This window comes from Centrocercus urophasianus, unplaced genomic scaffold (genome assembly GCF_019232065.1).
Source record: "Centrocercus urophasianus isolate 14NV4802_14NV808 unplaced genomic scaffold, USGS_Curo_1.0 seq_2, whole genome shotgun sequence".
In the NCBI taxonomy this organism is placed as follows: domain Eukaryota; kingdom Metazoa; phylum Chordata; class Aves; order Galliformes; family Phasianidae; genus Centrocercus; species Centrocercus urophasianus.
Window position 1 is genome coordinate 12568561 of NW_024884755.1, and position 17053 is coordinate 12585613.

Genomic DNA, 17053 nt, shown 5'->3' on the forward strand with positions numbered 1-17053 from the left:
TGGTACAAAAATCTGTACTTTTAGATATACACTGGGAACTTGCCATTGTATGCACATGTATGAATGGCTCCAGTGACTGCAGCAACAATATTCCCATCCTCAGCATTGCTCATGAGTGCTGTCTGTACTTTTTAAGGAATCAAGAGTAAAGCACCTCAGCTGATGTACAGGTGTGAGAGTCTATCAGGGCATGTATACTCTCCAAGTAACATGACTTCAGTAGGTAGCAGTTGGCCATAAATACATAATTGTGATGTTCTGCACTTTTCCTTTACGATTGTAACCCTGAGGTCTTCCAGAAGCAGAACACATTGCCTAACACCACAAGATAAAGCAGTGGCAAGCTTGAGCTGGCAATCTGGGTGGATGATCTCCCCTTCCACCCAAGCCTGACTCACTGCAGCTCCCTGTAGTCAAAATAGGAAGGGGCAAGATCTTTGTTGCCTGTTGACGCCAGCAATCCGTTTGGCTGCCTTTACGCGCTGCAGTGCCCAGCAGTTCAGTCCTTCCGTATTCACTGCTATGAGCACTACTGCATTAACTTCACTAATTTACACCCTCCTGAACCTCTTTCCAGTGTGCTGAGTTCGAGTTTTCAAGGTGCAGGGAAGAGGGTATTACTCTGCAAACACGTAACTTTCTTAAGAGTCACCTTTTGCTATTACAAATAGAAGAGCAACAAGAACACATAGAGGCCTGAGTAATAACAGAGATTCTGGCAGATATTTTTTTCCCTATCATAAGCATACTAGTCCTATAGCAAGTTTTTCCTTTATTAAATAAAGAAAATTGAAAGGTAGGGAGAAAAAAAAAATCCTGCATCACTTCTCAAATTACAAAACTTGCTAAATATTTGGGATATTCTTTACCACAAACAACTCAAACAGATGAGGATGAGGTTTGTCTCCTTGACAGTTCACATCCTCTTGTGGCCAATCTTGCTCCTCTGGAATCTCACTGAAGTCAATGATCTAGAAGCAGGGATGACAGATGAAGCTCGAGATCCATGTTTTAGAGGTACCTACCCACCGTTCATACAGATCAGCTCAAGATTAAGATGCAAGTGAAGGCACTGCAGGCTCAGGTTGATGAGATGACTAAGACAGTTAGCAGAAGCAATCTGAAATCTTTGGAAATGTGTGTTTAATTCCACTTCCAGACTTTTGGCTAGAAGGGACAGGCTTGAACTATATAACAGTCACTAACATTGTTTTTCAGTATCTGCTTAGAATGGCTTGTATTCCTGACTTTTTTTTACCAGTTATGGTACTGAGTGGCAACCCTGCATTCTCACTGCATGGCTGGCTATCTTCGTTGTAAAGAGCAACGTGACAAGTAAAGGTCAGCCAGCAACAGATCCTACCTTTGCAAATCATCAATCCAAAACAATTTTTATGTCCTTCAGAGCTCCAAGAAAACCTCTCCAGCATTCTGAACTGAGAATAGGAAATCTGCATTTGATAACAGGCACAAGATGAAGCAGCTCAAGCAATCTGAGACCATCAGAAACCAGGAAAGAAGCCATAGCTGTAACCATCCACTCAAAATCAACCTATTGGCTCTCAAGAAAATAACTGCTATGTTAAAAGCTTTATCATGTTAGGTGACTTGTTCTCATAATAATTAAAATACAATACTGTAATATAAGAGTTTAATTTATATTTTGATAGTCAGGTTGGCACTTAACTTGATTTGGGGCTGTTCTCAATTAAGAACTGTTTATGGTCTCCAAAATCCCTTCTTGGATGCTCCTGAGGCTCTGCACCACACAGAGGAGGGGAAAACTAGCAAATCGCAGTAGTGATGTGAGAACTGTGCTAGGGAAACAGGCAGCAACCTCATGGAATTTGGATTCCAAACCCAACCAAAGCCAAGCTGTGCTGAAATGTAAACAGTTTGGCCAACTTCCTAAATTCTAGTATTACAATTTTCATTTATATATATTTTATTATTTTCCAGCACGTATGGACTTGACATTGGGTAGAACACTCCGTTTCTAAGACAAATTTTCAATTTGCAAAGTTTTCACCTGCACTTTCCCACTCTTACCTACCAGACTGAAACTCCTGCATCCTGCCCATGGTGAGCCAGACCCCTAGATTGAACAGAGACCCATTGCCACAGCTCTGTCAGCACAGCAAGGATGAGCAGTGCTGTCACAGCCCCCAGCACCCAGCCTGTGCTCACTGCAGGGCCTCTCTATCTCACTACATCTCTACAGCAGGGCAGAGCATGGTGCACACCCTCTTATATCACTCTGCTCTGCAACAGAGGAAAGGTGAGGACATGACAAAGAAGCAACCATTCCTCCTTACTTCAAAAGACACCGTAGTGCCACTAGTAATTCTTCCAACTTAAGTAACAGCCTGCTTTATAAACAGTAATTACAGATGCCTTCTGGTGTACCTGCAAAGGAAACACTGTTTTTATTCTCCACAAGGACCACATTTTCTTAAGTGACTTTTCATTAACGAAGTCAACCTTGAGCACAAAAGACTTAATTGTCTGAGGGACAAGCAGTTACATGTCCTGTTGTATAACCTCTAACAATGCCTCCTAACATCAGCTAAAAGTTAAAGCTTGAGATTTCAAACGGAAAACCCCACAGTCTTTCATCTCCAACCTTCTACATGCTGCTAATCAGCAACACTGCAAAAGAGGAAGGACTCCTAGAGCAAAGCAGTGTGAGATCTGTTAATTATTTTTACAAAAACCTCGCGTAGTCCTCTGACATTTATTGGAGTAAACATACCAGGGGATGAATTAAACCGGCATTCAGAAGTTCACAAAGTGCCCGTACTCCTCTTTTAATTTTCAATCTCAGAACTGCTCGGAGCTCACTCCAAGCACCGCTGACTGTCCAAAAATTAAGCCTTCTCTGAGTGCTTGCTAGGAGTGAAAACTGGTGCCAGTCACAGCCCTGCGTGCTCAGAAAGCCCAGCCTGGGTGAGCCCAGAGACGCAAAGTCACTGCTCTGCCTAATTACAAACCCGAGGCAGATTAACCTTTGATGACTAAATTAATCTTCTAAATAAAATGAATATGCATCAGCCTGCAAATTAGGATTAAATGCTTAGTAGAATCTTTATGTGATCAAGCAGGTTTTGTGGTGCAGATGTTAACCATTAACATGAAGCAATAAAATCATTCTTTTTTCTTATAATAACACCTAACAATTCTAAAGACACCTTTCATCTGAGAATCTCAAAGGGTTTCATAAACATAATTAATTAACCCTCTCAGCATCCAAGACAAGAGCATAATAACATCCTCATTCAACAGCTGAAGAAACAGAGGCCCGGAATAGTCCTAGACCACGTGCACTGGGTGGTGTGTAATGGGGATGTTGGGTGCTTTGATGAACTGACAAGGTTCACACTGGCTTCTCCTCTCACGTAGCCTTTCTGCAGCAATGCAGGGTGGTTTCTGACCAGCACAGCCACACTGACCTGCCCAGCAATCTTGTCCCCAGCCTTCAAGTGCAGGCACGGCCCCAGTTCACCACTGGAAGACAGCTCATGTTTTAAACTGGGTACTGGGCCCTTGGCATGCCTGTTCCTTGCACGTAGCAATAACAGAAGTGCAATCACAGGAAGACACAGATTACAGCAATACCACTTCTTTTTGACTGCTGGTGGAGCCGTTGCCTGTAAGGGAATTCCTACATCTCTGTGGAGAAGAAGTTTGCATGAAGGCAGGAGGGGGAGTTGTGGACATGTGGACATGAAACTACTGATCTCAGAGGTCCTTCTCAACCCAGGCCATTCCATATGATTCTACGATTCCTTCTTTTCTCCTGGAAGATGAAATAGTTGCAGGGAAGCAAGGAAACCTTCTGCTGAGGTCCCCTTCCTGCACTCCTTCATCCAATGGGATATGAAACGCATTTCCAAGTGTTTTGATTTTTCAGCCTTACTTTCCTGATTTTAACCTATTAGTTTCCAACATTATGAGCAACAAAACTGTAAAATTAAGTTTCAATTTTAACTATTTTTAACTATATATTGAATCAAAACCAACATAAAGCTTCACTGAGTTAAGGACAGGCACGTGAGAATTCATACTAATAATGACCCGGTCTGTTGCTGAGCTTTGTTGACTGAATGCATCAGCTTCTCCTAGTAGGTAAATTTTTCTTCTGATGTGAACTGATCTGATGGTGTAAATGGCTGTTACTGCCAAGATGTATTTTTCAAAGAGTATCAGGTAAGTTCTTCAGGTCAACTAAAATTTCTTGGCTTCTAAAAGGAAGCTTACACTAGAAATGTGTGGTTATTTAAGAATATTGACATCACGTGTACAGTTATAATACACAAGAAACTTTAACAGTGCTGTAAGTCAGACATGTAAAGGCATTTGTTGTTTTGGGGCAATGGCTGCTAAACTTCATGGAAAGAATCCAAGGACTTTAATAAGCTTTAGATTGGCCACATTATTACTATGATTGTAATTCTTGATTCCTCCTGTAACATCTCAGGCCATGTGAGAAACTCAGGAAAAGCAATTAACATTCCAACATTCACTTTTGTATTTACATTTTAAATTTACCACTTAAGACTTTAATTCTCCATAAAACTGCTTAAATATACATAACTTCAGTGTTATTTAAATGCTTTATGATCTTCATGAAATGATTAGCTAATTAAAATCACTTATCTAATTTAGTACCTAAAATTTACCTTCATTTATTTGGGAGGAATTGGATTTAATGTGCAGCTTTGGTCTGTTTTCTTTGTCAGAAAATCTTAATTTAGAAGGAAAATTGTGATTAAATACTGGGGGAGGGGAACACGTCTTCTAAGGCTGCAAACTTAAACTAGTGGTAATCATTAGCTACCATGTATGACACGGTGAATATAATTAAGAAATAAATTTATTATAGGAACCTGGAATTATCAATTAAAAAGTAGTCAGTGCAGTCCCACAAGGTCCAACTTGATTACTCACGTTATCTGGGCTGTCACTTCCAATGCTGGTTTGAATCTCAAAGACCTCTGAGGGGTGCTCTGTGTGTCAAGTTAAATAAGTGAGACAACCTTAGTGGAAAAATGCAGTGATACAAGCGGGTGCAAACGCAACTCTTTTAGAGGAAAATAAAGATGTCAGCTTCAGCTTGAATATTATTGGCAAACTGTTTTTCCTTCCTGCTGTACTTCTAAGTTGACTGACAGAACAAGTCAATCTGTGGCTGAATCACTGCCCGTGTGTTGGTTAGGAGGGGAAGAACCACAGGGGCATTGGAGGACACTGCAGCCTGTTATGTTTTTTCTTAATTATTACCTTTGCAGACTTTGATTTTTCCCTCTTAAGAGATTTCTCAGTTCAGAAAAGACCATTAAATTAGCCAGTTTGACCTTGTATACATGCTAGGACAGTAGGCTACACTCACTGACCCACCCTCCATGCACTGTCCTCCTCCTTTCTTTAGGCCATCTCTCATAAAACTGACCTACAGGTCTATCTCAAGTATGAGGCAACAAATCAGTGCCAAAAAGTTCATAGCTTCTTCTATCAGCCCTTCTCTCTAAAATCCCAGCTCCAGCAAAATGATTCTGGTGCTCACTCTAAATCAGAATGAAAAAATTGGCAGGCACTGAAGAGCCAGGTTTTGTTTCATGTGTTGAGTGTCTCACATCTCTATTGCTCTGGGCTCTAGCTCAGAGTAGAAATAAAATTAATAGAAAATGTCACCTTATCATATATTTGACCTGATGGGTGTAGATGGACCTTAAATATTTCATACTCAGCTGTGAAGGCCAGGTACACCAATTTATGAATTCAGAACAGAGTTAAAGCATAAGTTGTTTATCCACAGGCTTGCAATAAAATCCTAATCTTTTTTAGCACTACATAACTTTTTCAAACCAGCATACATCAAAAGACCTAACACCTTCCTCACAACTCCAGAATCTGTCTATGCAGGAAAAATTCTGGCATTTACCCCAAACAAGGGGAAAAAATAACAGTACACAACTAACTATACTGTCATGTAGAGTACAATTTGAAGACTTTATTTTGGCTCTGAATCTAAGACCACTGTAGACACAGGAATACTGACAGATAGTGATGGTCTCCTCTTTTAACACTAAGCTGACAGCATCAACACCGTTCTTCAACTTGGTATCAAGGAGTGTCAGGAAGAGTGAAATACAGTTTACCTTGTCACATCATGCAAAATGTAGCATCTCTGTGTTTCCCTAGATTCACTCCCCCACCAGTGTTCCAAAATGTGCACAACAAAACCTCATGAAACTCAGATGATTTCAGATCGTGTTACAAAATCAAAACACAGAACAGATTCACTGGAAGATTTGCTAAGGTTCACCAACCTGTTGAGTGAACCTGGGCCCAGTTCCAGGCAAATCTGGATTGATTAATGTTTTCTTTAAATCAACATCACCTGACATTGTTTGCTGCTAAAGTGAATCTCAGCTTTTTCTTTTCTCTTTGAATTTTGGATCAGTTTAAGCACGGAGCTCAAAATAGCACGTGGAAAACAGATCTGTCCAATACTAAATAAAAAGCATGAAGAATTGTTTCCTGCAAAGCAATGAAATACTGCAAAACCTGCACCCTACCAACTTCATCAACATTTCGCAGTGTTGTTAGCCTTTTGGTGAGGATCAGGCATAGGGCTTTTTTCAAACTGTAAACACATTTACAAACAGAACAATACACAAGCTTTTCAAACATGGGACCAAACTGAAACTCAGCTACACAGAATGGCACCTCTTTCTGCTAATGGACCCCCTGACATCAATGGAAATACATATGGAGTGATATACCACTACCCGTTGTGAATAAGAGCTACTGTAAATAAGCTCTGGAAACCATATTCCAGCTGCAGTTGTGCTTGGTGGCTTGCTGCATTCCAGCACTTGCTAAATACAAATAAATGAAATAAAGTGGGAGATAGCAATACTCTGATTTCTGTCAGCACCAGCTATACATTTGTTCCAAGTGTCTGAGCAATCATAAGACTACATAAATACCTTACCATGCCTGTGGGATCCCATGCTAAGTTATAATCCATCACTGAAGCAGGCAGCAGCTCTTGAAGACATACTAAAGCATTTCTGAGGTTGAATGTAATTCACTGCTACACTCTCTGGTTGCATGTTTATTTCATGCCATAGGAAGAAGTGGCTACCTGTGGAGTGCTTGTATGCTGTAAATTTCACTTAAAATTTGTGTCATATTAAACAATTATTGACCAAAGGCTCCGTAATTCATCAGCTGATTTATTTTCTCCTTTCTATAAGAACTCTTTGTCAATAATCTTTACATTCTGTAGGACTACCCTGACACTCAGCTTAGCTGTATTCCTATCATTACTTGAAAACTGCAGGACTAAGCCATGTAAAACCATTCAGACAAAACAAAAATCTGCCATATTCTGTCCTTCCTACACAAATGTATGCGTTTATAAATATATATATATATATACACACATCACATAATTGCTTTGTTTATTTGGTTCATTTCTGACAAACAAAAAAACTAAGGAAAATGTTAAAGAACTGTCAAAGTTTCTGTTGAAATGGAAAAGGAAAGGAATATATTTTAAGACAGACTGCTCCCTCAATCTCTTCTGGCCAATCTGTAGTCCCAGTGGACTCACACAAGCTTTGAACAAGCACAAAGGCCTGGCAGTGTTGACATGAGCTGAACTGCACTAGCCTTGTGAAATTCAACCACTGCAACTTCAGGATCAGCTTTGGCAAAATGCAGATATCAGCCCCAAAGAAAAGAGATTTAAAACCAACTAGATTCTGAAAGAGAATTTTTGTCAGCAACTGAAGAAGTCCCCAAAGTTCCCCATCAGGGAATGTTCTAGCAGCTTAATTTTTCCCTTATTTGTTTGTATTGCACTGAAGTCCATCCAAGTGTCCCCCCTTTTTCTTGTTACTACTGATTTAATTGTTGGTATCCACTCAGGATTCAAAAAAAAAGAATCTTTAATGTTCAGGCTGTAAATACACCACTGAGTCCCGACAGTGTAGGGATGTCAAAGGCATGAAATGATGACCATGAAAGGGAACTCTGCATCTGTGTTTGCTTAGTGGAACTGCAGGGCTGCCCTGCGGACTCATGTGGCTGTTTAATATGGTCTCTGCAAACTGTTCAATAACAGCAGAACTGCAGTTTAATCCTCTTACCATTACCATTGACATTATTTCATGTCCCACTAACTCCAACCTGTCTGCAGGAGAAATACTTACCTCTCTGGCAAGATGACAGAGAGGGCCAAATTTTTTAAAAGGCTGCCACAATCTTTCAGAATTTTAATATTTTTTTTCCCATGGTAACATTTTTGCAAAGCACCAAAGTCTAAGTTTCGTTATCAGTTCTATTCCTGCAGTCGGGGTAAAGGTAATGCGTGATGAGGATCAGAGCCTAAAGCTCTATGAAATTGAATTTTTTGAAGCAGATACACAAGGATATTCTGAGACCATATATTCAAAGGATCAGATGCAAAAACCTCAATTATTTGACTTTCAGGAGAACAAAAAAATATATTCAAACTAGAAGGAGACAAGCTTCTGTAAGATTTGAAAAGCTTCAAAAGTGCCTGTAATCCTGCTTTGCAAATTCTTGTTCAGTTTTTGCAAGGTTCTTCCATTTCAGTTGAATTCCCTATGAAGAGTTCACATGACATGACCAAGCTTTTGACACAGTGATTCCCAACTCAGTGCCCAACATTATAAAACTGACTAAAAATTACTGGGGAAAAAAAAAAAAAAAAAAAAAGGAAATGATTTCACAATGACATTAATCATTCTTATTGGTTCTCCCATATATTTTAAGAGGATCACAAAGAGTGCCAAACCTTGAAGGTGAAGGATTAGAGAGAGTGAAAACCTGCTGGCTTTGGAATGAAACACTTTTGATGCTTTATGATCATTCTTACCTCTCCCTGCAACCTTTGGGGAGTCACAGTCTGTCCGTGGAGGATCACTTATTGAATGGAGCAGTAAGAGCTCTGTGCTACCATTTGTGTCATGTCACTGTCTTCTGGCGGAGGACACAAGTGAGTCTGAAACCAAAGCAGACACCTAGTATGAATGAACTGCAAAAAAATCCCAGAATATTACAAAATCTGGAAGACTGGTTAACAGCAGTGTCCTACTCAGAGTATATACACCACAGAAACGGGTTGAGGGAAGAATGTTTCTATACACAACACACTCAGGCTCCCACTATCACTTAATCCCTCTTCCATCTATGCTAAATTCCAGCTGCAGGCTGCACTCGCCTCTGAAGAATCACAGCTAATAGCAAAGTAACAGTCATATCTATTGGCTCTTTCACCATCATTTCACAACAGATATCACATGATTAGGTGCTAAGTGGGACTATTTGCACTTTTGCATATAGCACATGTGATTATGTAATTCTGTGTAATGCCAAAATGGCTATTTAAGTAGCAGCTACACAAAACAGAGATACTGGTGGACAGCACAGAAAACACAATCTTAAATAAAACTATCACAGTGAAAGTACACAAATGCATAAACATGTTTGTGTACTTATGCACCTTCCATAGAATGTTTTCCAAATGTGGACACATTGAGTGTTTTTTCCCAAAAAGACTGAGTTAACAGTTCTAAAGCAAGACTCTGCCTCTCTTTCTCCCCAGAAAAGTTGTGCTTCCTTACAATACAACTTGTGGTTTGACAGATCCTTAAAACCTAATGGATGAAATCCTTTGAATTTATGATCTCATCTGTCAGCTGCTGCTGATGTTTGTCACCATCTGGCTGGCACTAGATGGCTCTGTCAGTTTTAGGTGAGGCAGCATTGCACGTATTTGAGCACTGAGTTTGCCAGTGGTTTAAAAGCTCTATCTGGACAGGCACTTATGGGTAGCTAAGTGGGAGAAATGTGTGCAGACACACTGCATAGAGTCACCCTCTGTCAAGTTCCTCATATGGAACTGGATGAGTAACTTTCCTTGCCCTACAATAATACACAGGAAGGTACATCCCATTCACATTTATTATTTTTCAGAGGAGATACAACCTATTTTCATGGCACAGGAGCAGAGCTTCTATGGACTTTGATTAAGCATACCACAAAGTATCAAGGTTAGTTAGGAATGCTGCTATATTTCAAAATATGTCCCTCTAAGTGTATGGGCAAGGTAGTGATAAGGATAGGAGTTTGCCACCGAGGTGCTCCACAGAGGTCAAAAGAAGGTCACCATTTGTTTAATTTAAATAAATCAATTTGTTAAACAAGGAGCTGCTGAGATTATACAGTTGGAGGGGGGAGAGCAAAGAAAGATAATTATTTTTGTTTGCATAAATCATTTTCTTATTACTTGGGGATCAGGGTGGTATTGTTTGGGTTTGAGAAAGGAGGGCAAAAGAAGATAAGTATATCAATTTGCTGATCAGGGTTACATGGGATTTTGCCTTTGGGCTTGGCTAAAGGAAAGAAGATCATTACTTTTATTTAAATAAATCAATTTGTTGTGATCAAGGATCACATGGGGTTGTGCAGTTTGCAAGGAAGGCACAGGAAATTCTCTTACGGATAGTTTGGTGTAGAACAAATATTCAAACAGTCCTCTGATAGAAGGAGAAAGGACCAAAAAAAACCCAAAACAACCAACTTCAGGACCCCAAAGCTATGTTTGGATTTTGTTCTTTTTTAAGATCCCATCGTTGCTATCTTGTGATGGTCTCCATTTTGATTTACACTTTTAACAAATTGAGTTACAGATTATGTACATAAAACACATATTTAGATAATGCATCTAATAATATCTAATAATAGATATCTAATAATATCTAATAACAGATAAGCAGACAGACAGAAAGACAGCAGCTAATAGGACCTGATCCTGCAAAAGCTCTCATATTGCTGTAACTAACGGGAAAGCTGTAATTGCCTTCCCAGGAGGTAGGACCAGTCTTCCACTGAGGAATATTCACTGAAATCAATGGCCATTCTGTGCACAGACACTTTGAGGGCCTGATATTTGTTGCTTCTTTTCTGAGGCGATTAATGAAGCTCTGTGTGTAATTTTAAAGGCGCTTCATGAACTAACTGGAAATCTACAGCACTGAACATCAGCGAACTCATATCCAAAACTAATAGGCTCAGTATTACTGCCAAAAATTGACTAAGCGCTCTTTGTGCCTGCAAATAGGGTTCTGTAGGCAGTATCCTTCTATCTGCCTTCAAGGGATAATCTCCTCTTACAAATAAAACAATTGTTTCATTTGCTCATTGCAATGGTTGAATGAGGCTGCAGAAATGAATGTCACTGGTTTTGAATGTTCCAAAGTCAAACAGGGGAGAACTTGGGGAGTGGGGTTGCATTCAGTTAACATGTATTGCTCTATGCAAAGCTAATTTAAAAATGCATTTTCACAGGTTTGAAGGCAATTCATGCAAACTAATGAGCAAACCATTCTTAGACACATATTATAGATTCATAGAAGGTCTTAGGTTGGAAGGGACCTCAGGGTTCCCATCCAACCTGGTTCTGAACGTCCCCAGGGATGGGGAATCCACACCTTCTGTGGACAACCTGTTCCCAGTACCTCACCACCCTCTATGTCACCAGTACCACTCAGGTTGGTGTCATCAGCAAACCTGCTGAAGGTATACCCAGTCCCACTGTTTAGGTCATTGACAAAGATGTTAAACACCAGTCCACAAGATGGAACCCTGATAGACACTTGTCACCGGCCTCCCCTTGGACACAGAGCCACTGACCACAACCCTCTGGCTACAACCATCCAACTAACTCTTTATCCAATGGATAGTCCAGCCTTCAAATCCATATTTCTCCAATTTATAGATAAGAATGTGGTGCAGGACCATGTCAAAGGCCTTGTACAAGTCGCAGAATCACAGAATCACAGAATCACAGAATCACAGAATCACAGAATCACCCGGGTTGGAAGGGACCTCAAGGATCATGTAGTTCCAACCCCCCTGCCTAGCAGGGCCACCAAACACACACATTCAGATCAGGTTGCCCAGGACCCCGTCCAGCTTGGCCTTGAACACGTCCAAGGACGGGGCATCCACAACCTCCCTGGGCAGCCCGTTCCAGGGCCTAACCACTCTCCTTGTAAAGAACTTAGTCCAAGTTCTTCTCACTATATCAAATAAAAAATGGCCCAAATGTAGCTCTTAAGTAAAATGTCTGTATAAGCAGGAACAAGGTGTAGCATACACTACCTTGGAGTAAAAAGAATGAACAATCTAGTTAGCTTTTTAACAAATTAAACAACGTTAGAGTAATTACAGAAAATAGTGGGCCTTAACCATCCCTTGGGTGATTTCAGAACCAATGGTGCAGTCCAGGGGATGAATTTGCATTTATAACAAGAATGATAAATCTAACTAAACATCTTTATTTTTACAGTACGTTAAAGAAGCATTTTTATTTAGTGCAGTCATATATCTCCACATTATTTTGAAGTATGCTCCTTTATTGCTTTTATGTCTTCAGAATTGCCTGAGGAAAGCATCCTTTTCTCCCTGTGTTTCATTGTTGCTACCCTTGTAGAGCATAACATGCACAAACTTGATTATGATTAATTGAGGGCTCTGGCAAATTATGTTTTTATTCATTTCCATCTAAGTCTTCCATCTGCTCGAGGAAAAAGAAGGAAATTTTACATTTATAAGGACACTTAGGGCTTTGTGAGTAAAACATCAGAACAACATGTTCAGTAGTAATGGCTACAAGTGAAGACAGCCTTTCTTCACTTGCACTCTTACTCTTAGATCATCAACACAATGCATCCCCATCCTACAGGGAAGGCTGACGATAACTAGTCAAACCGCATTTGATCCAAAATCCTCCTGCAGAGCTGGAATTTCAAACTGAATTAAACAAGTTTAGAGTATTGCTCAATTAGATCCTACCACCAAAGAATCACTTAAAGGAGTTAAGTACTAGGTCTGTAAATATAAACACCTGTGTCCTTCGGCACAATGCATGTAACATCAGGCATGCTATTTATAAGAGGCTCTGATGAAGTTCTTACCCAAGGTGATGCAGCTGCATAGACCAGCCCCATTAGGCCTGGTGTACCACATCAGATAAGGCCCTTCCTTCAGGGTTTATGATTCAGCTATACATGCTTGCCATCCCTGGAAATTGGCAAACGAGGTTTCACTTGGCAGTCTGGACTTTGCTTAATAGGATGAATGACAGAAACAAGAAGTCGTGTTTAACTTGTATGAATGCAGGGAGGAAAAGGCAGGGCTTCTTCGTTTAAAGACAGTCTTGTTCTCCAGCCTTGTTGATGCACAGCATGGAGTGGTGCTGCTGGCTAATGAAAGAGCTAAACTATTTAGAGATCTGCTTCTCCAAGACCAGGGACTTGAAATAACAAAACAAAACAACAACAACAAAAATTTCAGCAAAAAAATACAGACATGTTCTGCCAATTGTAAGCCACATCAGACACAGCTTGTGCCAGATGGCTAGCAAGGATGTTACTTCAGTGCTTCTGCATACAGGTGGACAGAGGGGAGGCTAAGTATCAAAACCAAGTTGTTCGTGGTCCAAGCAAAACAGGGCACATTTGCAGGTAGAGATAGAAGCTACAATTCCTTTACAATTGCAATTCCAAAGGTTTGCAAAAATCCTTGTCATACATGTACTGACAGCAATGCTGTAAAACCTCTCAGCAGTACGCTGAAGGTTTTTTTCTCTGGTAGCTTCAAAGTAGATGAAGAAACTTTTTCTAACTGACATGGTTTGTGCAGTACAGCCATCTCTGTGGAAAGGTTTTTGGGTCAGGCCTCCTCCAGGATGAGTGAACCAAGTACAGGGCAGCAGATGAAGGCCACAGTCACTGCCAGGTCTACAGGGAACATAACCAGCAGTCTGTACTTAGCAAGGAAGGATGTTCTTTTAAGTCCAAAAGGGTTTCAGTCCCAGCTGAGTTGGCCAAGTCACTTAAGCATTTTGGTTTCTGGGCTCACAAAAGAGAGGCTACATTTACCCACTGCAGTGACACAGTTGCACTGGAACTGAGAGATGCCCGATAGCTTTACCAAGAAGCAAACACACCTCCAGGCTCAAACAGGACATCACACAGAAGATGTGGGGAAATAAAGTAATTTGATGACAAAGCTACTGGAATGTGGACTCAGACGCCCCTGGAAATGCTGTCCCAGCTGGCTCAGGGTGCAACACAAGCATCTCGCTGCTGCAGTCCCCGTTCCCTTGCACGTGGTGCACACACAAGGGCACAGGAGTTCATCCAGTCAGTGCGTGAAGCTCTGCATGAAGCCTCTTTAATTGGGCTTTGTGTGCATGTGTGAATATCATCCCGGTACTTACAGGGTACTCGGGGAAACATAAGAATGGCAGCACAGCAGAAACGGAAAATGTCTAATCATTCAAATAATACATTTGATACCCACCATCCCCCTTTTTATTTGTGATTGTATGTGAAATTAATTTCTGAAGAGTTTAGCTAATAATTAGTGGTGACAAGATGCTGTCAGTCCCTCTAGAAAACAGGAAATGGTTGTGGCTGACAGTGGGTCACGTGAGCGCTCCACTGCTCTGAGTTAATAAATATTAATCTCTGTGTCTTCTAGGAGTATTGTGAAATGTCTGTGATTTGACATGGGAAATGATCAGTACATGCCAAAACTATTCCTGCTATATAAAAAGGCAAATTTTCCTTATTTACATTCAAGATGATATTTTTCAAATTAAAATGAATACACACAGAGATTAGATCTTCTCTTACACAAATCTATGCAGGATGCTATTTAGGGTGTGCCTTTTCTCCTAACAACAAATTCTTCCAACATCAGATAAAACAGATTTATCATCATACTCCTATTTTATCTTCTAACTTTCACTCAGTGGGAAAGCATAAAAGAGACAGGTGATCCTCCAGAAAAAAAAAAATCTGCAGAAAATGGATTTAAATCAAGGCAAAAACCCACAAGATTGCTTGGGAGTTGCCAACTTTGCCAAAGATTTTGCCTTGAGCAAACTATTTTCCTTTTCTGTGCCTCAGTTTCCCAGCTGGAAAGCAGAAGGTGAAGGAAGGTATCACAGTGCTTTCCCTTCCTCTTTCTATCTTGTCTGCTCCCCCTGCAAGCTCTCTGCACAAGCCTCATTATGCTTATAGCAGATGGGGGCTCCAAACTCAGCTGGAGCCTTCAGGCATTGCTATAGTATAAATAACAGTAATGATGATAGAGTGTTAAAACAGACAGAACGTGCTCTTTGTTCTCTGAGATGGGATTCAAACTGTGTCTGGACTCTTATTTAACACTACCAGCCAGTTTATTTATGAGAGGATTTATCAGAAGTGGTCCAGTTTAATTTTCTCTAATTCACACTGCATGAAAAATGGCAACTGTCTGATTTTAATCTATAACCTGATGATAGGGCTTCCCAGAACTAACAAAAATACCACATTTGAGGTATCCAACAGCACAGGTTGATTATGCCTACTGCCTCACACCTCTGCTCCGTCCCGTCTCTGCCTCATCTCTTCCAATAGGATCTGCGAAGGCCAGAACCACTGAAACAGCACATCAATTATTAATGGTAATTAAAAAATCTCAGGCATTCAGGATCCTTCCTGGGCATGCTGACTCACAGAAAGAGTTAATCTTCTGTTCTTACACAAGTCTTTTTATTTTCTAACCAAGTGGATCTGTGTTTCTTAAACTAGACCTGTGTTTGTTAAGCTGGCTTCTTCCTGAGGAAGGAGGAGGGAGAGATGGTGAAAAAATGCTGTCATTTTCAAATGGAACAAATGCATGAAGTTAAATCCAAGTGTGCATTGACAAGCTCACAGATTATCGTGCGGTGAAAAATAATAATATAAAAAAGATGGAATCTACAAACCAAAGAAAACCAAAGAAAGATTCAAAAGCAGGGCAATCAATACCACCCTGAGATCAACAGGAAATGCTAAGAATAACTGTATATCATGTGTGGCTTCAAATTTATAACCGGGACATATAATCCCATTGTAAGAAGAGAGTCAAGTTCAAGAACTTAGCCTCTACAGTAAAGCTCTCATTTTAACTAAAGAAGCTGAGGTCGACGGCCTCTCAAATGAAACAGATAAGGCGACATAGGGTTCTTGTCAGAAACAAATGTTATGTCTCTCCCTACTGAAAAGCTTAAAGATATTATCAGCAAAAGCCTAGTTGGGCCTGAAATGGGTCCCAGAGAAGTAATATTAACCAGGCTCCTGGCAGATCATTTATTTATCTCAAGCTAAATTCAATAAAGAGAGCCATATATAAGTGAGGGAAAATAATGCAGCTGCTAGTAATTTATCATTGGATGGAAAGTCATTGTTATCCTTATCTCTCCAATGATGTTCTATTTCCAACTGGTAATGAATTATGGGGCTTGCCACATCTTTACTATGTGACAGGTCAACACTACCTCATGGGTACTGTACTGTATTTATGCAATCAATAGGGAGTTTGCACAGAAAATATTGGCAACCATTTTGTGAGTGACCTGGAGCAGTACGGATCAGACCTTATGATCGTGGCTGGTGGTCAGTGGCCATAACAGCATTTCTGTAAGCCTTTAAAACAAAAGCTTATCTGAATGCTTTAGAAGTATTTCTTGACTCTGCTCTCTGTAAAGCCGTGCATGTAAAGTGAGCCACTGGACTGTTAATTGTAAAACATTCTGTTCACTTAAGATGGCTCAGCCACTAAAGAGATCTTTTCTGTTCTTTTGTTGCACTTATCAGAAGGATTTATGAAATCAAACTTCAGTACAGACTTCTCAAAAATTCTTTGTGGCACAGCAAAGCACAAGGAGCAGAGGTCTGGCCAGGCTGCTGCTAAGATATAAGGGCAGGCTAACGAGCAGTGCTGGGTGCCCCACAGCTCACCAATTCCCAGCAGTTTTAAGGGAGTGATGCAATTCAACACTGTGTTTGCCTTCCCCAAGTCAGCTGTGAGGGACCCTGCAAGAAAAGCAGTGGAAAACAGAGCTACCTGATGGATGGCTCCAAGAGGAACATCCCCAACGCTGGCACACCTTGCAAGGACACTGCTTCTGAAAGAGTCC

At 40.5% G+C, this 17053-nt stretch overlaps 1 long non-coding RNA gene across 11 annotated transcripts in view; it reads right to left on the minus strand.

The window, feature by feature from the left end:
- LOC122161891 overlaps positions 1 to 17053 on the minus strand; it is a 346860-nt gene that overhangs the window by 216267 nt on the left and 113540 nt on the right. For all 11 annotated transcript variants that reach the window (XR_006169331.1, XR_006169329.1, XR_006169337.1 and 8 more), the window contains one exon: positions 8912 to 9037. This is a non-coding gene — a long non-coding RNA (uncharacterized LOC122161891). The remainder of the gene's footprint in view (positions 1 to 8911; positions 9038 to 17053) is intronic.